The sequence below is a fragment of the Mauremys reevesii genome, linkage group 12 (genome assembly GCF_016161935.1).
Source record: "Mauremys reevesii isolate NIE-2019 linkage group 12, ASM1616193v1, whole genome shotgun sequence".
NCBI classification, from domain to species: domain Eukaryota; kingdom Metazoa; phylum Chordata; order Testudines; family Geoemydidae; genus Mauremys; species Mauremys reevesii.
In genome coordinates, this window is record NC_052634.1 from 28498427 (window position 1) to 28524565 (window position 26139).

Sequence of the window (26139 nt, forward strand, 5' to 3'; positions counted from 1 at the left end):
AATAAAAAGTTGGCTTTTGTTCGAGATCCCGGCTCCTGTTCCTTTGCAAGGCATGTGCGTTTGCTCCGGGTTTTAGTCTGCTAATACAGCGGGGGCGGGGGGGGGCAATTGAGCCAGACGCGCTTGCCTGCTGCAGACACGGATCCAAGGCTGAACCTCGTCCCCCACAAGCTTGAAAGCTTAACTGAAAACTGTTTAAGAAGTGCTCCCATCTCCGGCACTCAGCTTCCCAGCTCCCAATGGGGTCCAAACCCCAAATAGATCCCTTTTACCCTGTAGAAGCTGTAAAATCCTGTGACCAGGGCAGCTGCCTAGCAGCTTGCGCATCTGCCTGCCAGCACGAGAGCGCGTAAGGCACTAATCTGGATAGTGGCGGCTAGGTGGCAGGGGGAGGGTGTGAAGAAGCAGCAGAGTGGCGCATCGGGAGCGTGCTGGGCCCATAACCCAGAGGTCGATGGATCGAAACCATCCTCTGCTACGCGTGCGCTTGTTTCTTTTCCCTCTGGGCCTTCAAGCGAGCCGGTGACCAGCAGAGCACCAAGAGCCTAGGCCATGAGGCAAGAGGTGGCTGAGGCGAAGCGGCCTGCCAGGTAGCTCCCCGGCACCTCTGGCTGCCTGGGCTGAAGGCAAGAGGCAGGCCTAGGCGTGGTGAGGGCCTCCTGTCCTGGAATGAGGCTGCAGTGCTTCCTGGTCCCCTTTTCCCACCACCCCGGCAGGCGGCTGCTGCGGGAGAACACGAGGGAGGCTCTGGGGGCGCTAGGCAGCGCTGTGTGTGTGGCTGTCAGGGGAAAGAGCCGAGGCTCCGGACTCGACCTGCCATTGACTCGCGTGGCTCTGCGCGACCGTCAGCCGGGGCAGGGCGGGCCAGGCCGCGGACGTGACTCAGGCTTGGGCCGCATGGCCGTGCTTTCCTGATGAGGCATGAGGCAGGCCAAGAGCTTTGCACAGCGTACAGAGAAGTGGGAGGGAGGCGTCTTTGAGCCGGCGTGTCTCCTCCGCTTCTCCCTTGCTGCTTGGGCGGAGGCGGGAAGGGAGCGAAATGTTCCCGGCTGAAAGTTTTTGTGCTCGGCCTTGAGGATTAAGCCTGAGCCTCCGGCACGGCTGCTGGCAGATGGGTTTCTGAATGGCATCCAGCCCGCTCTTTGGACCACCAGCTGAGGGGTTTTTGCCCCACTTCCCCCCCCCGGGTGTCCCTGCCTAAAAGTGGCGGCCACCAGAGCCCAAGCAGTAGCCCCACCCCTTCCACTTGAGGCCACGCCCCTGCACCACCCCCTCCCCAAGGCCCCGCTCCTACACTGCCTCATACCCCAAGATCCTTCCTCCCGCTCACTGCTCTCCGTCCCCTCCCCCCCTCACTCACCATTACGGTCTTTACAAAGTGGCAAGGCTGAGCCCTCCCATTTTTTAAAGTCCTGGGGTGTTGTTCCCCCCTGTTCCGGCACCCCTGGGGCCCTGCACTTCACACAGCTCTCCCTGATTTCAGCTGTTAGTGAGGGAGCCTCACTGCTAGTGCAGACTGGGCAGTTCCTTGCATGAGAGACACTGTCCCAAAGCAGGACTAATGCTTAGAGCTGGTTATCAGTGACTTCAGATCTGTTGGTCTGCAGCAAGACTCTCCATTGAGTCTTAATCAGCTCTGTTATTACACAGGGAAGAACAAAAGGGTCAATGGTGCCTGGAACCCTTAAGAAGAATCCACCCCACCGAGTACACTTGTCGCTACCTGCTCTCAGCCCCACTGAGAATGTTTTGAGGTCACCCCTCACGTGTATCAACCTAGTGGCGCAATTGTTTAGTGCACAGTATTTATAGGGCAGTGCTGAGAGGAGTTATGCTGAGGTTGTGAGTTCAAACCTTACCTGGAGCACTGGTTTTCATTAGCCAAGTGGCATCACCCCCTCATTTTCCCCTGCGTAATGTAGACTTCCAGCCCTGGGGACACTGAGGAGGGGAGGAGTCAAAAATGCCCCCTTCATTTATTACCTCCTCTCCAGAGCGCAGATGAGAATCTACCATCCTTTCTCCCCCACCAGCCCCTGTGCCAGGATCCCTCAAGCAGAGCCTGGAGTCCTGCCCATCCTTGACCCCTGAGCCTGGAGTGAGAGGAGCAAGGAGCCATTGTTACAGGGCTTTCCCTTCCCCCGCCCACTTCCCTGGCTCTTGTCACGCAGGCAGCAAGCAGCAAAAGACCAGAAGTCGGAAGCGCAGACAAAGGGATGTTTACAAGTTTCCAAGCAGGCAGATTCCGAAGCCCTTCACACCAGTCGGGCTTATCTCTATAGACCGACAGAGTCTGTTCCCCAGTGTCCCCTTTCCCAGCTCTGACACCACAGAGCATTTACCCCACATCCCTACAGACAATTCTTTCCTGGGTGTCTGGCTGCTGAGTCCTGCCCACATGCTAAGGGGTTAGCTGATCACCATATTTGGGGTCGGGAAGGAATTTTCCTCCAGGGCAGGTTGGCAGAGACCCTTGGGGGGTTTCACCTTCCTCTGCAGCATGGGGCATGGGTCACTTGCTGGAGGATTCTCTGACCTTGAAGTCTTTAAACAACGAGTTGAGGACTTCGCTAGCTCAGACATAGGCCAGGGCTTTGTTACAGGAGTGGGTGGGTGAGAATCTGTGGCCTGCGTTGTGCAGGAGGTCGGACTAGACGATCATAATGGTCCCTACTGACCTTAAAGTCGATGAGTCTATGAGCTCTGACACTGCAGAGTGTTTACCCCACATCCCCCTTCCCAGCTGTGACACTGCAAAGCCTTGTCTGTGTCCCTGTTCCCTATTCCCATCCCCCCGTTAGCATGATTCCAATTTCCTCTTCCACTTCCTGTCTGACCCCAGTTTATACAGTAATATTCTCAGCTAGACCTTAACCAGTCATTGTAACTAACCAATTCTAACCTATTGTAACAGAATTCTCTAACCAATTACATCCCACTCCCCTAATTAACTTACACCCAGCAAAATTAATTCTGCAGCAGACAGAAACAATTAGCGAACCAGACAGATTGACAATAGAAAAGTGGGGGCCAGAAAGCTAAACCCTACAGAAATGAGGGTTTCACAACCACAACCATTGAGAAGGGATTTCTTGCCAGACCGGATGCTCCCTTAAGATCTGTTTCGTTATCTGGTGTTGATGGGCACTATCGGGACAGGATCGTCTTCCTAACAGCCCAACCCCACCTTAGTTCAGTGTGACGGGTTTGGGAGGTGAGGATGGGACCGTTCGCTTCCCAGCTTATGGCTGCCCCTGCTGCTTAGCCAAAGGCCTTCGCCTACAAACAAGGCTCAGACTCTCCGAGGGAGAGAAGGCCCAGACGCAGGCAGACTGGGATTTTGGGTCTTTCTTTTATAGCCCTGTCACTAGCTAAGTGATAAAAATACACCTGAGTTCTTAAAGTCTAGGCCTGTACAGGCAGCCTGAATATCTCTAGTCTAACAGCCATCGGTCCCTGTGGGAAAATGATCTATTCAGGGTTGTCCCTAGACATTTTGGTGCCCTACACGGCACCCCTGTCCCCCAGCCCGAGCTGGCAGAGTGGAGCAGGCTGGGGCCAGGTCACTCCACTTCCCGCTGCCCGGTAATTGCAGGGCAGGCCCGACCCCACACTCACGGGGCATCGGGAAGTGGAGTGATCCGGCCCCAGCCTGCTGCACTCTGCTCCCAGCCTTGGAAGTTGGGGGGGAAACGCCCCCCCCAGCACTCACCAGTGGCGCGGCTGGGAGCTAGTGGAGCAGAGCAGGCTGGGGCCAGGTCGTTCCACTTCCCACCGCCCAGTGAGTGCCGGGTGCGCCTGATCCCTCCTGCCGTCCACCGGGGTGTAGCTCAGGGGAAGGGGCGGAGTGGGGGGGGATGGGGTGGAGCAGGGGTGGGACGAGGGGGGTGGGGGCAGACCAGGGGTGGGGCTGGGGGGAAGAGGTGGAGCAGGGGCAGGGGCAGCTTTCCTGGCCGGCTCAGCCAGCCGGGGGATCGGGTTCCCCGCTGGAGCAGTACCCAGCTGCGCAGGGCACCGGGAAATTTGGGGCAATTTGGTGCCTCCACATCCCTTAACCAGGCAGCGTCCCTGTGGTGTGGGCTGTCTGCATAGGCCCTTTCTCAATCTTTCTCACCCTCTTGTCTCCAGTCTCCTGTGTCTCTGCTTTCTAAGCACAGACTCACTCTGGCTGTTCAGAGGAGGGGACGACCATGCCTATGTGTGGCCAGCAGACAGCGACAAAGACCCCCAGCCAGCCTGCTCCCTGCCATGCCAAACACCCACTGAAGGCCACCCACAGACCAGCATGCGGGGCGGCTGCTGATGCTCTGTGGCCAACATCAGACGATGGTAGGAAAGCAGGGCCAGCCCCCCCGGTGGGGCCTCTTACTGTTCCCACTCCAGGTGCTCACTTTGGCAGTGGGGCAGGAGATTTTACCTCGAGAGGCTTTTCCCCAGCTGGCGAGAAGCAGAGAAACACCCAGGCTCCCAAGGTGCTATGTAGCAAGTACCCTCCAGCACAGGGACAGGCGCACACTTGGAAGAGGGAAACTGCTCCACACGCTAGCCCGGGCAGCCGCCCAGTTTCTTTGGCAAGTCAGGAAGGGCAAAGGCGAGACTGGAAGCACCTGGGGCTCATGCCCCAGCCTTTGTGACACCCACCCCCAACTCCTTCCCGGGGCTCTAGCTGAAGCCAGAGCATTGGCCTAAGTGACCAAAAAGAGGTTCCAGCCCTGAAGGGAGCAGGACGTTCAGCCAAAGGTAAAACTGCACAAGCACAAAGGGACTTGAACTCTCAACTGCCTCATTTAAAGTCAGACACCTTATCCATTAGGCCACGTGGTCACACTAGAAAATCCTCTCCAAGTACTTCTTTAGAGAAGACAGACACTGTGTTTCTCAGACTCAGGTCAGCTACTGAGGGGGGCCGAGACTCTCTGGGCACAAGAAGTTGAGTTCCCAGCAAGATGTGAGACTTAATTCTATGGAGCCAGGTGCAGGGCTTTGGCAGGGAGGCTTAGGTATGGGGGACTGGGGTGCAGCGGATGGACCAGCTGTCTAGGTGCGGAGATTTAGTTGCAATGAGGCACAGGAGGGAGGAGGAATCCCGCTGATGGTCAGTGGCTGTGCAGAAAAAAGGGTGTTGATTCCCCCATCCTAAATGGGCTGGTTGGCTTGACTCTTCTCTCTGCTGCAGAGCATGGTGGGGACTGCAGCTCACCCCTCGTGGGGCAGGAGAGCACAGATGCAAGGTGCTGGGCTCAAATGCACCTGGAGGGCAGCTCCGGTGGGGTGGGGCAGGGCCTGTGGTTTACGTTCTGCGTTGCCTGGTGCTGGGCCATTGCACAATCCCCAGCCACGCCGCTGGCGCACCCGAGAGGGGCAGGGGGCCAAGCAGATGATCCAGCATGAGGGGAGAGGATGTGTGGTTGGGGAAAAAGGCCTGTGGCTGCACTGGGGAGTGCAGAGCAGGGTGACACCCCAGAAACCTGCAGCAAAGGGATGGACAGGTGGGGTGGGTGGATAGAAATGGCAGTGAGCCTAAAAGGGAGTGGGGTCAGTGGTCAGAACAGGGAGGGGCTGGGTGCTAGGACCTCTGGATTCTATTCCTGGCTCTGGGAGCAGAGGTGGGTCTAGAGGTGGGAGCAGGGGACTGGGAGCATCTTCCTAATTCACAGGGTAGTTCTCTTCCCAGCTCGTGCGAGGCGGGAAGCGCCACCAGCCCCATTTCCTGGACGGGAGAAGAGAGGCTGAGTGATGTGCCCAAGGACACTCGGGAAGTCTGTGGCAGAGCACAGCATGTTTCTCCCCCTCCCCCGCCGGGGTCTGGCCTGTTAGTGGGTGGTGCAGGGGCGGGGTCTCAGGAGAAGGAGCAGTGGGAGGCGGGGTCTCAGGACAATGTGAGGGTGGGGTCATAGGGGCAGTGTGGGGCGGGGACTCAGGGGGAAATGGGCAGTGTGGCACTGGGGACTTGGGGGAAGAGGCGCTGTGAGGGCAGGGTCTCGGGGCAAAGCGGAAGCATGTGGGTGGGGTCTCGGGGGAAGGGGCAATGCAGGGGCAGGGATTAGAGGGAACAGGTGCTGCAGGGGTGGGGTCTAGTGGGAATGTGAGGGCAGGGTCCCAGGTGAATGGGCGGTGCAGGCGCAGGGTCCCAGGGAAGGGGCGGGGTCCCAGGGGAAGGGGCGGTGCAGGGCGGGGTCCCAGGGGAAGGGTGGTGCAGGCATGCGGTACCAGGGGAAGGGGCGGCAGGGGCGGGGTCTCGAGGAGAAAGGGAAGCTCAAGGCGGGAACTCGGGAAGGGGCCATGTGGGGGTGGGTCCTTGGGGAAAGGGTGCAGGGAGGGGTGTATTGGGGGCAATGTGGGAGTGGGGAGTCGGGGAAGGGGCAGAGTGAGGGTGGGGTGCTGGGAAAAGGGGCAATGCGAGGGTGGTGCCTTGGAGGAAGGGACGGGGCGGGGCAGGACTTCAGGGAAAGGGGCAGGGATTAGGGGAACAGGCGATGTGAGGGGACCTCGGGGTTAGGGGCAGCGTGAGGGCAGGACCTCGGGGGTGGGAGCAGGTCTTTGGGGAAAGGGCAGAGTGAGGGGCAGGAGCAGGGCTTTGGGGCGGGGCGGGGCAGGACCTCAGGGGAAGGGGGCAGGGGCAGGGCTTTGGGAAAGGGGTTTGGCAGGGGCAGGGCTTTGGGGAAGGGCACAGCGGGGGGGCAGGGCTTTGGGGGAAGGGTGGAGTGAGGGGGGCGGGGGCAGGGCTTTGGGCTTTGACCTGCTCTCCAGCTGAGCCACCACTGAAAATTGAAAAACAAAACAGTAGAACCGTACAAGGCTTCAAAGCCCACCAGGCCCAACCCCCCTTCTAACACGGCAAAAAAGCCGCACTTCTCCTGACTAGGTAGGGACGTCCTATGGCCCCACAAGAAGTGGAAGGCCATCGTGTTCGGTCTCAGTAGCACTCGTGGAGCAGGGGGAAATACATGGCTGAGGAAATTCCCTACAGATGGGTCTTGAGCATGACAACCTTGTAGGTAATGACAAGGTCCACTTACGCCACCGGCTGAGCCACTCCTCACAGGCCAGCAACCATTTCTCCCAGTTCGCGTTCCCCACCTCGTCCCCAACCGAATGCTAGAAGGCCCAGCCATCAACCTGCCCACTCTTGCAGCCCTCCCCTTCCGCCCTGACTGATAGGGGGGAGTATTGAGCCTCCCTCCCTTAGGCCCTTCAGCATCCCTGGGGAAAGACAACACTGCCCAAGTGACTTTGGGCCAGTAGGTGAACCAACAGGGCTGCCTGCTAGGCCAGGCTGCAGCCCAGATTCAGGACTCACAGGAAATGGAGCTTGCATCCCTACCTACAGGACTCCAGGCATGGCCAGGCTTCTGGATCAAACATCCCCTCTTGTGCTCAAGTCACAACAGCTAGCGGGTGAAAGACAGGAATTCATGGCATTGGAGAGAGCAAGATAGAGCCTTGGAAGACCCAGCAGGGTTTGTGGCACAGGAATTGTCCTCAGATCCCACCGAGACTTCAGCTCAGATTGCAGGATTCAAAGTCCTGAGTGCTGCCCTTACACCATGGGACCAATAGGGAACCCCCAGACCTCTGCTGAGCTCTGGTGTGTATGACCCTGTGCGGGCAGCCCTGCATTTGCTCACCAAGTTGTCATGCAGCAGTTTGCTGCAGCTCCCAGAGGCCTTTCTTAATCCAGACTGTGAAAGGCCAGTGGGCATGTGAGGAAGTTTCCCCTTCAGTCCCAGGCAGTACATGGCCCTTCCTAGTGAAAGGTGAATTCCTGGGGGGAAAAAGTGATTCAAATAACATCCTGGAGAGATGCCTTCATCAGTTCTGGGGGAAATATCCAACAGGGAAAGGTTACTTTTCACCTGACCAGGGACTTGAACCCTGGACCCTCAGATTAAAAGTCTGATGCTCTACCAACTGAGCTAGTCAGGCTCATGTTTCAAAGAAGCAAATTCCATGCAGAAGAGAAACTAATCAAGAAAATGAGAGCAGGAAACAATACAGAAAACCTGCTACTCGTGCTCTCTTAGCAGTCCTAGCCCTAGCCTGCTCCTCCATCCGGTGCCCTGAGGCCTTATTCTTTTTTTAGTTAAATAACAAATCCAGGAGAAAACACAGTTATACAAAGCAAAACAAAATCACAAACAGAAATGCCATTGGAAATACAAAAATAAAAAAGGAAAATGCAAACTACATCACTTTATCATGTCTGGGCCATTCCTGTATCGAGAGTACCCGCTAAGGTCCCTGTGTGCTTATGAGAAACCTGGAGGAACTCATACCACAGCCTGAACATGAAACTCAACTGCTCCCAAGTGCCGCAGTAAAAACCTTTCCCTGCTGTGACGTTGCACTCCATAGGATTTTATGAATATATGCTAATGAGTGTGAATATGATGTAACTGGAACATGCTTCATGCAAAAGGTCTCTTGTGCAGTATCATTACAAAGCTTATAATCTACTGTGTGTGTTCATCCTATTTGTTATGACTCGATCATTCTTGTATCTGAAACTAGAAATATGAACTATAACTCTGTGGTCCTGTTGTAATGATGCAAAGTGAGGGCCATTAATAGTGGTTTGGACTCTTGATGGCTCCCATTAACCAGGACAATTGACTGGAGATGGCTCTGTCCTGCACCATCTGTGAGTCAGGCCAGGAAGAATGAAGGCTTGGGGGTCTCACAGGACATGTGACCATGTTACCTGGTACAGGAATCCATCTTAAACCTGGGGCTTTTCCCCAGGAGAGAGACAAAAGATTCCTGCCTTGTACCAAAGCTGTATAAGGGGGTGGAACAGAACAAAGGTGGCTGCAGTCATGAGACATCCCCTAGCTACCACCTGAGCTGGAACAAGGGCTATACCAGGTGAAAAGGTTGGGCCCAGACAAGTGTAACCCTTCTGCCCCTCTGAGCTGGCAGCAACAAGGGCCGGGTTCAGTATCCAGGGGTTCCGTTTCAATAACACAATGCAAAACTGGCTCAAGCCCCCACCCAGTGACCTGGGACAATTACCTACCACCCCCCCCGGGCGCCTCTAGGAGGCAATACTTCCCCACTCGCAAGCACAGAGTCCGAGTGTAGCAAAATCCTTTTAATAAAGGAGGGAAACAATGCGGCATCACGTTGGAGAGACACCACAACCAGGACTATACACAAACCCTAAGCAAAAAAACCCACCTCCAAGCACATTTGGCACTGTCCTTTCCCCCTTAGAGTCTTAAGTCCAATCACCCCAAAGTCCAACAACCCAAGAGTCTCTGTCTCTGGTCAGTGCCACCCCAGAGTTCAAAAGTTTATCTGCAGAGTTTTACCCCCCCAGCCTGGGTGGAAATGGTGGGGGCACACACAGGGTGTTAAGGGACACCTTACATGGGCCAGGGCCGACTGCCCCGCTTTTCCGTGGAGTTCTGCTGCAGCCTTCACCACGACTGGCTCCACTCCACCAGCTGTGCCGCTCCTCCAGCCAACCCGTGAACCGCATCAGCCGTCCCCGCGAACTGCGCCACACTGCTTACTGTTCCACAGGCTGTGGCAACGTGCTGCAGACTGCTCCGCTCTGCCAGCTGCTTAGCGATTGATCTTCAGGCTCCCCCACTCAATGATCTCAGCTCAGTAAGCTTAGCTCTTTTAGTGATTTCAGCTCTTAGTGGTTTCAACTTGTAGTAGAGAAGCACCAGTGCCACCTTGGCCCAACGTGAATTCAGATCAGCAGCCTCCAAATGGACTCCTAAAGGATTCAAAATTAGCTCTGCTCTTTAACAGTGGAGAGAGGAGAATGTGCAATTGGTGTTCCAGGCCCTCAAAAGGGGCCCATATCATCAGGAACACACACCAGTTCCCAGCCTCTCTCCCTTCACTGGGTTTTGGAACCCATGTCCCTTGTCTAGCAAGTACTATTTAATGTAGGTTGAGTCATTTCTGTCATAAAGCAGTCTCATAGTTCCTCATTCACATAATTAAGGTAACAGCACTTTTTTTTCCTTCCTGCCCCAATAACAAAGAAATTGGGGATGCCACAGTGTGAAAATAACCATCCCATGCTGCTGTGTGTTATGCTAAGTGGAGTGGGTTTACCAATGCAAATGCACATTCCTAAAATTCCTTTGCCACTCCTCATAATGTACTACCAGATGTCAGGGTAGATCTCATCCTGACTCTGCTTACACAAGAAATAAGTCTAGTCTGCAAAAGAAGCTTATTGGAAGATCTCTGATGGTGAGATTTGATCTGTATTGAGTTTTGTACTGTATTAGGCTTAGACTTGCATGTTTTTGGTTTATTTTGCTCTATGGAGAATACAAACTGCACAGAGAAGGAAAAGTTAATGCCTTGGAAAAGCCTCTGTGTGTTAGATGGGTGGGAGGTTGTCTAAAACCACTTTCCTCTACTTTCTTTTCTCTGAATTCCTTTAGAAAATCCAAAGCAGGAAACAGAACCATTTCTTTCTCTGAGGCTTGAGCTTTGAGACTTTCAAATTATGAGACTGACATGCTGCCAACTGTGCTAAGAAGGCCCAGTGAAATGTTTAGGCTCAGTACATATAGGATCCTCCTACAGCAGTGACTGGGGCAGGGAAGGAGCCAGGGGTGTGCTGGAAAAAGCAAGGAGATCTGCTGCCCACAGACCTGTCCTGGCGGCTTTCACAGGAGCAAATAAATCAATTATCCCTGCCAGTGAATAATGTACTGGCTAATGGCAGCACAGGGGGGATGTTTCCAAGTTGTACACCCACTGCCACATGTTAAAACTCAACCTCCTTTCCCTATGCATTGGGCAAAGCAAGCTGGGGAAATTACATGGATAATGTACACCAGTGCTTCAGACAAGGCTTGAACTCATAACCCCAGCAGTAGCCCCCTTTATACCAACCAATTGCACCACTGCAGGTGCTTTTTAGAGCAAGCTGGGAAGCAGGCAGTTATCAGTCTCTGGGGTTCACACCTTTGCCTGGTAATTGAAAGGCTGATGCATCAAACCTAACTCAAGATGCAGCTTTTCAGTGATGAGACTCCCGGACATTTTAACAGGAAGAAAATCTCCTCGATTCTGGTTTAGTCCCATTTGACTCCTGCCCATCTTCTCCCCCCGCCTCCCCGCCCTGCCCCACCCCTTCTCTTTCTTTCCCCACTGGGGCTGTGCAGAGGAGCCCCAGTCAGTCTCTGTCACAGAGAGTCTGTATCCCATCAAGGGAGGGAGGGTCGCTCCAAAACACTGATAATGGGGAGGAGGGTGTCTGTGATTAGGAGGAGAAAGGATGGAGAACTAACAGTGGGGCCCAGAGAGATTCCCCAGATTGGGAGATCCTGCTGCCCCCATCAGCCAGCTGTGGGAAGAACAACTTGGGATTGCTTGGGAAGCCACCTTTAAAAACACAAGTGTAACATGCTAGTTACATTTTAATAAGACCAAAGCCTCCTCAAACCCACGGTCCCAATCACTGCAATGATTTTGGCTTGATATTTTACCGGCCACAGACACAAAGCGAGTCAAATTACAGTTTCCGTTCGGAGTCAGTGCACACACAAGAATCCGGAGGCTTTTAATTCCTTAGGTTCTGCCGCCATTTCATTTCTGTCCTGTTCCAAGATTTATTGTTGTGCAAAGCAACGTTAGGCCCTTGGGAGTGTCCCCCCTGGTCCTGCCTGCTGCCCCGGTCAAGTTAAAAGAGCCGGAGGACCCCTGCCACCACCAGCACCAGCGGGCTAAGGCGGTTTCCTGCCCACCTCGCTCCATGTGGCACGCCACTCCCGGAAGCGGCTGGCACGTCCTGCGGCCCCTGGGGTGGGGTGGGGTCTCCACGTGCTGCCCCCGCCCCGAGCCAACTCTGAGAACTGTGGCAATGGGAGCTTCAGGGGTGGAGTCTGCGGGCAGCCATGCTCAGAGATGCCCCTGCCCTCCCGCTTAGGGGCTGCTGCCAGAAGGGGTGCGGGTTGCTTCGGGAGATGCCGAGGTAAAGGTTGCACCCCTCACCCTCTCCTGCACCCCAACCCAGACCCCACACCTGCACCCAAACTCTCTCCAAGACCCTGCCCCCCACACACCCTGCTGCAGCACAATCCCCTGACTGAGATCAGACCCTGCACCCAAACTCTCTCCTAGAGCCCAATCCCTCTCCCTCCCACACCCAAACTCCCCCAGAGCCTTACACAGCTGTGGGGTGGGGCAGAGACTTAGTCCCATTCTGGGAACGACCAAAATTATACAAACCTGCCTCCCGTGTCCAGCCCAACCTTCTGCTAACGCACCTCAGCCCACACCCGTGCAGGGTTTGAAGCTTCCATTGCTTAAATTCCAGGACACTGAGGATTTCAGCTCCCCTTTGCCCAGAGGAACCTTCACCCAACTCCCAGCCAGGTTCTTGTCCATGGGATCACTGTAGGGGGGCTGGGTCCCTCGGTGTCTTTTCTCTCTGTGTGACAGGCCAGGGTGCAGTAACTGGGGCATCTGAGCACCCAGGACCTTCTGTGGGGCTGCCATTCCCCCCTTCTGTGGTCTCATCAGTCATTGACTCCAGCCTTTTTTCTATCCATCGTCAGCACCATCCCAAGCCAGCTGCACTCGCCTCAAAAAGACAAAGAGTCCTGTGGCACCTTACAGAGTAACAGACATATTGGAGCATAAGCTTTCTTGGCTGAATCCCCACTTTGTCAGATGAATGTCATGGAAATTTCCAGGGGCAGGTATAAATATGCAGGTAAGAATCAGTCTAGAGATAAGGCGGTTAGTTCAATCAGTGAGGATGAGGCCCTCTTCTAGCAGCTGAGGTGCGAACACCAAGGGAGGAGAAATTGCTTTTGTAGTTGGCTAGCCAGGCACAGAATTCCTCCATTCATCTGACGAAGTGGGGATTCACCCACGAAAGCTTATGCTCCTGTACGTCTGTTAGTCTATAACGTGCCACAGGACTCTGTCGCTTTTTACAGATCCAGACCAACACAGCTACCCCTGTGGTACTCAAAAAGACAGTGTCCCCTGGTGGGTGTAAATCACTGACCTCTCTCCTCTCTGAGCACTGACTGCCCCTCTGTTTCCTTGCCTCTCAGTCTGTGCAGATGGGACCTTTCCCTCCAGTGCTGGAGGATTCGCCCTTCTCATCTACCCTTGTCCCAAGCAGCACAGCGGGTGGGAATCTTACATGTACTGAGGTGACTTAGGAGCAGAAACCGCCCCCGACCTTCCATGCAATTGGCACTTGCCCCTCACTGAGCAGGACTGAAACTCCTGCAGGAGACTGCTGGGCTACATCCCCTCTGGGCATGAGCAAAGTAGCAGGGTGAAAAGAAGAACCTGGAGATTGAACCCAGGACCTCACACATGGAAAACATGTGCTCTACCGCTGCACTACATCCCCAGCTGGGCTGCTGCTTACACTCAGAGCTGTCCTATTCCCAGAGCATCCAGTGGCCTAAGAGCAGCATGGGGGACACATTCCCTCCTCTGAGGGCCAAACGTGCTGTCCTGGAGGTTGCTGGTTCTTAGGGTCACTGAGAACTGATAGAACTGCACTCATCTGGGATTTAACAAATTGTCTTCCATGGAGCAGGGCCAGATCCAGTGTTTTGGCACCCCAAGTAGAAAAAAAAATAAAAAAGCTGCAATCAACTGCAGCTCTACCACTGCCGCTTTTGGCCTCAAGTCCTTCCCTCTGAGAAGGACCAATTGCTGCTGAAGCCTCCCCTTTCCGTTGACCACCCCACAGACCTGCTTGCTGTGCTGGTGCCTGGAGCCAGCCCTGCCATGGAGACACTGGGAAGATGGGGGGAATCAGGAAAATACCAGGGATTTGTTTATGTTGTAAGTGAAGAATAATTGAAGCAGTTTTGGTTTAAAGTCACTTTCCCCCTGACTGGGAATTGAACCCAGGCCGTAGCAGTAAAAGTGCCAAAACCTAACCACTAGACCACCAGGGACGGGCAGATGATGATGCTGTTTTTCTTCTCACTTATGTGACACTTTTTTAGGCTACTTTCTATCCAATTTCTGAAGCTGCTCCATTGTCCATTCCCTGAGGGGCTAAGAGCAGAAAGTGCAGGAATCCCTGTACCCATGGTCACAACCTGAGACCAACCCAAGCCACTGAAACAAACACAAATGATGCTTCCTCCAGCAGGATCACAGAGCAACACAAAGAAACCCCATCAGGAACAATCCTCCTCTGCCTTCATTTACCCCATTGCAACCCTCTCAGCAGCCGACTCTTGCGGGAAGGACACTGAGCTGATAGGAGCTCTGGCACAGAGACCAAGGGAGGGGTGTTGCACCCCCTCAGTGGGAGCTGATCACATTCTGACTCTGGAGGAGGAGGGAAAAGCGATGGCCACATGATGGGGCCAGTATGTACCACAACATGGTTCTTTTATGTGGGATGACTCTGAACATTGACTGATCTCCACTCCCTTGGATTTGAAGAGATGTTTAGTTGTGCACTTAGGAGGCTGAAGCAATTTTATGGATGGTGACACTACGATTGAAGGGTTATTTAATGTTGTAGAAATTGTTAAAAACACTTAGTTTAAACTGGAACTGCCTGTTATTAAAGGCTGGTTTCCCCACGTCAGTTCCATAAACTCTGCTAGAAACACCCTGGGTTCTCTCCTGCCTCGGTGGGAACTGGAGGGAATCATCCCCTGCTGCCCTTGGCTCCAAGCTGGTTTTTCTAGGGAGGGGACGTGGAATTGATTTGTTTGCTGTTGAGAAGGGAGCCGGACGAGTTCTCAGGGAACGAGAACTCCCAGCATCTTCCCAGCCCAGCCCAGGCTGCTGCCCTGTCCCAGCCTCTGTTCCCCTGGGGGCCCTGCGTGTTTGACTCTAGAGCAGGCCGGGAGCAGCAGCTGAGGCAGAGGACAGCCTGGGCCGGGCAGATAAGAAGGAGTTTAGCAAGCAAAAAAGGTAAAATGGCAGGGGAGTATTACCTTGGACTTGACGGCATTTCTCCATTGGTCTGTCTGCTTTGGGGCAAGCACAATAACACGTCCTGCTGCTTTCATTATTTCAAATGGCAGCTTAGGATTTTCATTCTCACACACGGTGCACAAAGCAGGACTCAACCTTTGCCGTAAACTAAATGAGCTGCCTACAGATTCTGGCAGCCACAATGAGCATTTGGGTGAGAGCTCAGACCTGCCCCTGTCCCAGAGGGAGACAGGTCATCTGTGTGGGGACTGGACCACTGACCTACCCGCTCCTAACTCCCAAACCTTCAGTAACTCTATTATCAGTGCCTGTGAGTGTTATTTAAACCATAAGAAAAACCACACTGGGCTAGACCAAAGGCCCATCTACCTCTGAATCTTGTCTTCTGACAGTAGCCAAAAGCAGGTGTCCCAACAACCAATCAACAAGGCACCACTGGGAGTTGAACCCAGGATCTCCTGTTTACAAAACAGATGCTTTAGCCAGATAAGCCATGGTGCCTGTGGGTAATTAAAATACAGTGTCTGCCCACACCTGACTCCCTACCATCGCCACCAGGGCCTGACAAGCTTTGCTTGTGTTTGGATTCTGCAAAGCAGAGAAGCAGGTGACGTTTTCCTTGCAAGCTGTATGTGAGTGAATCTTTGGCCAGGTCTGCACTACAAAGTTGTTTCAGCAGAATTATATTGCTCAGGTGTGTGAAAAACACACAACGCTCTCTCGGTCGGTAGCTTGTGGCTGGTGTACACACTGCAATGCCATGTCTGGTGACAAAACTGCCCTGTTTTGCTGACAAAATAAAACGACTTCGATGAGAGGCCTAGAGCTTTTTGCAGCAAACTTAAAGTAACAGAGTAAACGCTGCTGTTCATTATACCACCATAAATGGCCTTCCCCAGTATCCCACAATGCCCGCCGTGAACTCACCTGCCCTGCACTCCTGCTACAGAGCGATGGGCCCCTCCCCTTTCATCGCTCTTGGAAGTTCTGACAGCTGAGTCTGCTGCTCTGCTCCGGCAGCCAGGAGCAAATCACTGCCGTGGATGCTGCTCTCTCCCACCCTGCGAACACAGAGCAGGGTGGTGGGAACTTCCTTACAAAGCGGGGAGGGGCATCGGCATCTGAAAGTGACACCCCCATGACACCCCTTCCCTCAAGGAGGCTCTTACCGTCTAAATAGGGACGTCTGTTTTCTAGTAAAATCACTAAAAGGGAAGGAGAAAACTCAAAAGAGGTTCCTCCTGGCGCTCACATCCGTGAACCCGAATACTCTCTCAGTCCTCAAAGAGAGACCTGGAGAAGGAGACTTGCTGAAGCAAAGCCACAGGGGTCTCTGAGGTTTCCCTGGCCCCTCGCACCTGTCCTGCCTGGCTGATGTCAGCATCTCTCTGTGAGGTCACCACCTCCCTACCACCTTTGACCAATAGTCTGAGGTCCTGCAAAAGGCCTTTGTGATGTCACTGCCACACCCCTCCCTTGCTGTGCCAATGTCCTGCCCCTGGCCAGGCACTTTGGAGGTTTGAGCTACTCCCTGTGGATCACCCCACTCAAGAAGCGTTCATTCTAGGAAGCAAGCCAGCTAGACAGGAAAACATCAGACGCTGCTCCCAATACTACACTCAGTTTTTTCAGAAATTAGTCGACTTTATGGCCAGAAGAGACCATTAGAGCATCTAATCTGACCCCCTGCATATCACAGGCCTCCTGTATGACACAAGAGCTACTTTTGGGGCAAACACATCCCAGAAAGGCATCTAGTCTTCATTAAATGATATCAAGAGATGGTGAATCCACCTCTTTCCTTGGTAGCTTGTTCCTGTGGTGAAACATCCTCGCTGTTGAATTTTTGTGTCTTGGTTGTAATATGAATTTTTCTCTTTTCACCTTCCAGCCATTGGGTCTTGTTATGTCTTTCTCCTGCTAAATTCAGGAGCCCTTTAATAGCCAATCTTTTCTCTCCATTAAGGCCCTTCAACACTTCAATGAAGTCACCCTTCAATCTTCTTTTGATATGCTAAACAGGTTGAGGTCTTTCAATAGCTCCCTAGAAGACATTTTTCTCCAGCCCTCAGAACATTTGGTGGCTCTTTGCTGCCCCAGCTCCAGTTTCACAACATCTTTTTCAAATGAGGACACCAAAACTGGAGGCAGTATTCCAGTATCAGTCTCACTGATGGCGTGTCACCTCCTGTGACGTTATTGACATAATCTGTAACTGTATAGATCACCGTTGCAACCACTGTTCTATATTTGCAGCCAATATTATAGAAAGGTTGTCGTGTAAGGGGTCTATGGAGAGATTCTGATTGGCTGATTATAATGATGCTATCTCTAGATGTGTATCATTTTTGTAGTTGACGTTATGAATATTGGCTCTATGCTGCCTGTATTTCAAACTTGTGCTCTGCTTCTGGGGAACACCCCAGCCATACAAGTTGGTGTCAGTTCTGCCTAGCCTGCTTGATGGCCCTTTAAGGACCATCAGCTACACAATTGACCCATTGAGAGAAGGCAAATACCGCTGGAGGACTTTGCTACAAACTGAAGCTCTACAAAGGACTGAATGACCCATCCCAGCTATGGATGTACTCCAGAGACTTGATTTGGACCTGCAGATTTTGCTGCGGAAGCTGTGCAGCTCTGTTCATGATGGCCAAGAGATGGCGGGGAATTGTTGCCTTCTGTAGCTTCCACGGGAGCCCAGCACAGACAATCTGGAGAAAGTGTTGGAAGCTGTGAGGCTCTGTTCACGATGACCGAGAAATGGCGCGAAATGATTAGATGAAAATGTAGATAGAAAGAGGAGAGGACATTTGAAGTGGATTCAACATACCAGAGACAGTTGGTGCACTGTGCTGCACCATATGCTGGCAACATGGCGTCTGCCGTAGCTTTCACGGAGGGAGGAGTGAGTGACGGCACACACCCAGAAACACCTGTGAGAATATTTTTGCCCCATCATGTACTGGGAGCTTAACCCACAATTCCAATGGGTGGCAGAGACTGCGGGAACTGTGGGATAGCTACCACAGTGCAATGCTCTGCCACTCGATGCAGCCTTGGTACTGTGGATGCACTCCCCCGAATTCACATGCTTTAGTGGGGACACATAACATTGAATGTATGAACTCGATTCAGGAAATTCGAATAAAATAACTTTGGGGCACTTCGGCGGCGGGTCCCGGAGCGGAAGGACCCCCCCGCTGCCGAATTGCTGCCAAAGCGGAAGAATCTCCGGGGGCCCGGGTCCCACTAGAGTTTTCCGGGGCCCCCAGAGTTAGTGAAGGACCCCACTCCAGGAAGCCCAAAAACTCTTGTGGGGCCCCTGCTGGGCCCGAGGCAAATTGCTCCACTTACCCTCCCCCCTGGGTGGCCCTGATGGGACCTGGAGCTACTGTTATTTCAGGACTCCTGTGAGACCCTCAGCTGGTTGGTTTGCACTCTGCTCTTATTGCTTCTCTCTCAGGACTCTCTCTCCTCCCTAGGCATTTAACCCAGCCCTTGCTGCTGCCAACGCCAACTGGCAGAACGGCCTATAAGTCCCCTGCCTGAGGGGAGGCCAATGCATGTGGTTGGCCATAAGCAATATGATATTTTCTGCCTTATTTTCTAGCCCTTTCTTAATGATCACCAAGATTCTCTTTGCTTTTTTGACCGTCGTTGCACACTGAGTTTTCAGAGAACTATCCCCAGTGACTCCAAGATCTCTCTTGAGTGGCAACAGCTATTTTTGGCCTCGACATTTTATATGTATAATTGGGATTATGTTTTCCAATGTTCATCAGTTTGCATTTATCAACAAATCTACCATTTTGTTGCCCTTTCACCCAGTTTTGTGAGCTCTTTTTGTAACTCTTTGCAGGCTGCTTTGGACTTAAATTTCCTGAGTAGTTTTGGATCATCTGCAAATTTAGACACCTCGCTGTTTACCCCTTTTCCAGATCATTTATGAATATGTTGAATAGCACTTGTCCCAGACCCCCTGGGGGGCACCACTATTGACCTCTCTGCATTTTGAAACCTGACCATTTATTCCTACCTTGTAACTAGTTATTTATCCATGAGACAACCTTCCCTCTCCTCCCATGAGAGTGTAATAGAGCAGAATAGGGCTTCCTTTGGAGGGGGAGTGAATTGAGAATATATCAGGGGGTTGTGCACATTTACTGCCCTGGTGAAAAAGTGTGTCTGATACTCAGTCTTTGCTGCTCCTGCCGGCTGTGACTGCTGAGGACATTTTCCTTCTGTGCTCCAGGGTCTCTCTTCTGCCAGATTCTCAGCAAGTCAGGCCCCCTGCAGACTATGGCAGAGCAGTTTGGTAATAGGCTGCAGGACTCAGCATGTAAGAATGTAGCTGCTGTAGCACCTTGACTGTCCATGGGCCAAATCCTGCAGCCCTGGCAGCCCAGGATAACCTCCCACTGCTGGTGATGGGAATTGAGCCTTTGTAACTAGCTGCTGGTACCTGCGGTCTCAGCTACAGATTAAACTGTTGGCAAACACAGCTTCAGCCAAAGCAGTGAAGGATGTAAGTGAAAGAGCAAAGCTGGCCATCCGGGGAGCTGCTGCAGTCCCATCACCACAGCTGGAAGGGAGAAGAGGAAAAACTCCTTAAAGTGCTGGGAGCAGCCCTGAGAAAAGGAAGTTTGTCAGTGAGATCAGTAGCAATAACTGTGAAATGACGGAGTGCTTTCTCCTCTGTGCCGACATGGTTGAATTGTGTTACTTTACTGTGAGATAAAGCTTTAAAATATCCTGCTCTAATTTCAGGATGTGTCTGTAACCATAATCAGTCTCTGTGGGAAGTGGCCTCTAGATAGTGATCTTTGGGAAGAGCTGGATGAAGAGCCTTCCTACTCACCAGGAGATCCTGGCTTGGCCAGCCAGTTCTTCCTTGCTGAACCTGGCTTGTCTGTCAGGCTCCTTTCTTTTATTTTATTTCTTCTCATGAAAAGAAAAGACCTTACTGCACAATCCTTGTAAGTGCTTGTTCAAGACACAGAGACCCTTCCTTGCAGCTAAGTCTTAGAAAGTGTTAAGTGGTAAATCTGGAGCTGATGGAAAGGTTACCATGACTCAAAGCTGAGCTGAAGTTGCTGTGACTGAAACACAGAGCACTAATCAGTATCTGATCACAGCAGCTGGTGGGAGAAGCACATGTTAGAAGCCCTTTGTCAGCTCAGCTGTGGCTTTCTGTGCACTGATCCAGCCTGCTCAAGGTCTGCAAGTCTTGATGGAAATGAGCAACATTTTTACTTTGGAATTTGAAGGTTTAGTCTTGGACCATCAAGTGGAGTGGTTGCAAATGTCTTCTTGGGGAAGGCACCATGGCTTAGTAGGCTAAAGCACCTGTCTAGTAAACAGGAGATCCTGGGTTCAACTCCCAGTGGTGCCTTATTCTATAGCTTTTGTCTCCTCTGCTCACATTTTCCTGTGTCTTCCTAGGAAACAGAAGAGACCTCCTTGACAATCCAAGTAATTGCTTGTGAAGAAAAAGGCTTCTTTCCAGCAGAGCGTTGGAGAGAATCAAATCCTCAGTCTGGTGTTGATGAAAAGGCTATTGGCATTGGCAAGGAGGTTGCTCCGGCTGCAATTTGCTGTGACAGGAGAGCCTGTGTCATGCGCCCATGCAATTCACTGGGGATATCTGTGCACAGAGCCCCTTCTAGAGGGTTCTCTGCAGGGCTTGCAGGAAATGGAGAGTGACAGTCCTTTCACCTTTCATGTTATTGTTGATGAAAAATGGAGCAGTTCGGGGAGAAGTCCCAGAGCGTGGCACCATGGCAGAGCTTGCCAAGAGAGCTGCTGGATAAAGAGCAGATTCAGGATCCAGCATCTAGTGCTGCCTTGCTGAACGTGCCTCCTCTTGTCCCCTTTTGGTCAATCTTTTTTGTTAATGGAGAAGCCCGACTCTGGCTAGCCATACAAATGCTTGCAAAAGAAACGGGTCTTTTTGCTGACAACTGTCAAAAGGAGGCTTTGGATAAACATGGAAACAAGGTCAAGGTCACTGTAACTCATCTTGCATGTGCAGCTGTTGAAGCTACAAGGCAGAGCACTAAGCACAGTATTACCACGGCTGGTCACAGCAGGGTCTCTGTGTGGTGGGATCCGTGGGGTACAATCCCAAACTGTGGAACTGCTCTGTCCTCTTCTCTCTCCAGCCTGGGCTGAGTCTTACAATGCTGCACTAGTGACAAGCAGCAAAACCCCCTCCATGTGCTGTGATCACTCAGCCAACAACATGCAGCAATGCACCCAACTAAGTTGCATGAATGCTCTATAAGCCACTCCTCAATTATACATAGAGAGACACCAGCATATCTCCCCAGCCCTCAGCCTTGCACCTCAGACATGTACCATCTTACACTGCTCAAAATCTCTTGAAAAGTGCAAGCTCATTAATTAATTCACCACTTCCTCAAAAAGAAAGTGAACATGCACCAGCCTTTTTAATCTGAGCAGCTTTCCCAAGCACTTTGGACAATTTCACAAGTATAAAACATTAAAATAAGTTTATTAACTACCGAAAGATAGATTGTAAGTGATTATAAGTGTTAGGCAGAGAGGTCAAAGTTGGTTACGTAAATGAAAATAGAATCTTAGTGTGACATTCTAGACCTTTGGGGGAGCGGCTGTAACCCCCATATTCCTCATTTTCATATAATCGTGATCTTACATATAGAGCATGACTTGTAAGGTATCAGGGGAAAGGATATGATCTGCTGAAAGTCATTTCTCTACCCATCTATGTATACCATTCATGCATATGAAGTTATAAGAATTGTGTAGTATGGTTGTCACTATGCTGTAAGCAGTGATGAGCTGCCAAAATATTAACAACCGGTTCCCTCCTTCTCACCTCATGAGGGGGTCGGGCCCCCCCAGGCGGTCATGCCCCCTCCAACCCCCCCTGTTTTTGACACCCCACCCCGGACCCCTGACCCATCCCCCCCTTTGCCTGTCCCCTGACTGGCCTTTGCAGCACCCTCCAACCCCTCCTCGCATTCTTGATGGCCCCCGGGACCCTGCCCCATCCAACCACCCCTTCTCCCTGTCCCTGAGTGCCCCCCGCACCTCATCCAACCCCTGCTCCTTCCTGATTGCCCCGGGATCCTTGCCCCTTCAATCCCCTGTTCCCTGCCCTCTGACCGCCCTGACCCCTATCCACCCCTCCACAACCAACCAAATACCCTCCCTGCTCCCTGCCCCCTGCCCCCTTACCACACTGCCTGGGGCCGGGACCGGGTCCACTCCGCCGGGACCTCAACCGGCCCTGCGGGGCCCGACTCCCCGGGCCGGGCCGGCACCGGGGCCAGAGCTGCTCAGCCAGCACCGGGGCCCGAGGCCCAACTCCCCAGGCCGGGCCCGAGCTGGGGGTGCTTGGCTGGGACCGGGCTGGGGCACTCGGCCAGGGCCAGAGGGAGCTATTCCACCCCCGCGCCCAGCTTACCTGCCTGCTGCTTTTTTCTGGCTTCCTATGAACATTTGATTCGCAGGAAGCAGAGGAGAAGGAGGGTAAAGCACTCAGGGAAGAGGAGGAGGTGAGCTGGGGCCAGGCAGACAGCTGTATGAGCCTTTGTTAAATTTAAAAGCTTTTTAAAGCCGGTTGTCCTGGAACCACCGCTTCTAAAAAGGCTTCTAAACTTAACAACCGGTTCTTGTGAATGGGTGTGAACTGGCTGGAGCTCACCACTGGCTGTAAATTGGGGAAATCAGCCATCACCTGCATGAAGCCACACAGAGGGAATTGCTCAACCTTGCTTGGAAAGACACATGGTGCTGGGCCCCCCATCCAACTGAAGTCTTCAGTGTCACAGTGACCCAAGGTGTGTGCACAGAATGGGGACGGTGTATGTGTGGGTGGGTGGATGGATGGATGAATTGATTTTTGCATGTGTTTGTGTGGTTTTCTGCAAGGGTTTTGTGTGTGTGGGGGGGTGTTATTACAGCTCTGGGGGTTGTGTTTGTGGCTGTGCAAATGTGTGTGTGTTCATGTGGCTGGATTTGTGCATGTATTTGCATCTGTTAGTAGCTGTGTTGATGTTGGCTGGATTTATGTGGGTGTTTGTGTATGTTTGCAATTGTGTATGTGTGTGCGAATGGTCAGCTGCCCTCTGCCGGTGCAACAACCGTTTCTCTATATGTCACAGCCCCCATACCGTTGACCCCGGTGGTGATTTCCCCATCTTACAAGGGCTGGCCGGCCTGACCCTTCTCCCCTCTGCGGAGTGTGGCGGGGGCTGCAGCTCACCTCCTATGGGGCAGGAGGGCCCAGGTGCGGTGCACTGGGCTCCGATGCACCTGGAGAGCAGCTCAGGTGAGGCGGGCAGGGCATGTGGTGTCCGTTCTGCGTTGCCTGGTGCTGGGCCATTGCACAATCCCCAGCCACGCCGCACAGCGCACCCCGAGAGGGGGCAGGGGGCCAAGCAGATGATCCAGCACGAGGGGGAGAGGATGTGTGGTTGGGGGGAGGAAAAGCCTTGGGCTGCACTGGGGGAGTGCAGAGCAAGGGTGACACCCCAGAAACCTGCAGCAAAGGGATGGACAGGTGGGGTGGGTGGATAGAAGAGGCAGCGGGACTAAAATCTAAAAGGGGAGTGTGGGGTCTAGTGGTCAGAGCGGGGGAGGGGGGTTGGTGGTCAGAATTCCTGGGTTCTATCTCCAGCCCTGGGAGAGGAGTGGGGTCCAGGGGTTAGCGTGTGTGTCGGGGGGGGGGGAGCCAGGACTCCTGGGTTCTCTCCCTGGCTCTGACTCTCTCTTGTGCAATCTCTCAGCAGTTACTCAACTCACCAGCGTGTGGGAGCGAGGGGCTGGGGCCGGGTTGCGACACGGCCCAGTGGCCCATACTGCCCCTTTGTTACCCAACCGGGAGCGGGGCGGGGGATGGCCTGGGAGACCTGCTAAGAAAGGCGCTGGTGGGTTTGTGTGTGTGTCACGCTGCCCCCAGCTGGATAGACCCCTCTAAGTCAGAACCAGTCTCAGCCCGGGTCAGACCCTGGGAACCCAGCCCCCTCTGTCGCCACGGCTACATCTATTGGTCTCCTGGAAAGGTCCATTCTCATCAGTAGCTGTCCAGTGACAGTGAGTTCCACAGGCCTCAGCACATGCTGTGTGGGGCAGGAGGTCTTTGTGTTGGGAGGAGTGGGAGTGAACTGTGTGCGGTTGTGTCTCTGAGCACGATTCCGAATAGTCTGGTGTGTGGGGGTGATTGTGAGTGTGGCTGGGGGTGTGATTGTTTCTCTCTTTGGGGGCTGGGCTAGCATGCCCCTCTGGGTGTGTTCTGTGTGAGTGTTCTTGGGATTGTGTGAGTCCCTTTGTGCGTCAATGTGTGTGTGTGTGTCACTTGCTGCAGGATAAAAAATCCTGCAAAGCCACCACACGTGCACACACACACACACACACACACAGAGCGGGGCTCAGCCCCACCAGCAGGGGGCAGCAGGGACACACACGTCTCTCCTGGGCCAGCTTGGACAATTTCCCATCACGACCCGGCACAGTGCTGGTGCCCCCACACGGGGGTGGGCAGCGACCGGGCCGGGCGGGGGGGGTTAGATGTGCTGCATTCAGAAGGAAGCACTTTGGGAAAATCAGTCACGGCCCTTCGCAGAGCTGAGACAGGACCCAGTGACCCCTGCACCACCCTGGGAGGGGAGTGGGGTCGAGTATTCAGAGCAGGAGGGGGCTGGGCACCTGGGTTCTATCCGTGGCCCAGGGAGTGGAGGGGGTCTAGAGCAGGAGGGAGCCAGGACTCCTGGGTTCCATAGGGGAGACTGTTTTTTCCTGGGCTCCCCTCCCTAGAGATCCCAGCCCAGCCCCCTAGTGGAGAGTGAGTGGGAGCCGGGGAAGTTGCTCTCCCACTTCACAAACATGATTCAACCTCCCCTCCACCATGGGCTGTGACATCATTGACCTCCCCCTCCCCAAGGCAGACAGTAGAAACCCCGCCCAACCAGAGAAGGGGGAGGTTTCCGACAACAATCATACTCATGGTTGCAAAGAAACCCCCACAAACCACTGCTAGGACAGGATCTGCTGTTTTCCTTATGACCATGAGCTGCTCCCCACCAGGCACCACACCCCATTCACACGCCTTTGGTCACTATGTAGCTCAGTAGCAATCAATGCCCCGAAGGGACTCCGGCTCAGGCACCCACAGCACGAACTCCCCACACCGGATTCTGTCCACACGCAGAGAATTCTCTCCGCCGGGCTCCTTCGGTTCCTCTCGCTGCTCTCCGTCCTGCCGCCAGACACTGCTCATCTGCATAACCCCGCCCATGGACACGTGACACCTTCTGTCATTTCAATCTCGAGTGGATGAGTTGCCTGCGGGGAGTGATCACGTCACCGTACGTCACAGCCGCTGGGCGGGGATTGTCTGTGAGCCCCGCGCTGGGGGCGGGGCTTCAGGGAGAGACCCAGCCCCATAGACAGACTGGGGTAGGGAGATATTGGGGGGAGGGATGAGGGGATGGGGGGAGAAAGGGGGAGGGAGGGATCCAGCCGTATAGACCTGTAGGGGCAGGGAGATATTGGGGGCAGGAGGGGAGAAGGGGGGTTGGCAGAGACCCAGCCTGGGGTGCAGGGGAAATGGGGTGATTTGGAGGGAACTGGGGAGGAGAAGAGACACATGGCAGGACACACGTTGGGACAGGGAAACTGACTCACTCCGAATACACTCGGAGCAGGGCAGGGCGGAGGCAGATCATGCTGGTCCCAGGGTAATTTCGGGGGGTTCTGATGCCCCACTCAGCCGGGGGGCTCCCCTCTGGGCTGAGGAGCCCTGGGGTGGGGCGGGTGTAGGGGCTGGGTGTGTGTGTCAGGCTGGGGGAGCTGCCTGGGCAGAGGGGCTGGAACCAGGGCGGCTCCAGGCACCAGCACACCAAGCGCGTGGTTAGGGGGGGCAAGCTGCAGGGGGCTCTGCTGGTCACCGCGAGGGTAGCAGGTACCCCCAACCCCTCCCCCACTCTACCCCCCTCGTCCCACTGCCCTCCCAGAGCTGGGGGAGAACCCAGGAGTCCTGGCTCCCAGCCCCACCCCTCCCCCACTCTACCCCCTAGCCCCACTCCCCTCCCAGAGCTGGGGGAGAACCCAGGAGTCCTGGCTCCCAGCCCTGCCCCTCCCCCATATTTCCATATGGCTCCATCCAACAGACCCCCTGCCCCCGAGTCGGGAGAGAGGAGGCCAAGGGAGAAGCAGGCGGGGAGGGGGCACTGGGGG

The 26139-nt window shown here is 53.8% G+C and overlaps 2 non-coding genes across 2 annotated transcripts; one reads left to right on the top strand and one right to left on the bottom strand.

The window, feature by feature from the left end:
- Positions 1-7853: 7853 nt before the first annotated feature.
- Positions 7854-7926, bottom strand: TRNAK-UUU. The gene has a single exon. It is a non-coding gene; the product is annotated as a tRNA-Lys (tRNA).
- A 12308-nt stretch (positions 7927-20234) lies between these two features.
- On the top strand, positions 20235-20308 carry TRNAT-AGU. Its single transcript has one exon. It is a non-coding gene; the product is annotated as a tRNA-Thr (tRNA).
- The last annotated feature ends 5831 nt before the right edge of the window (positions 20309-26139 follow it).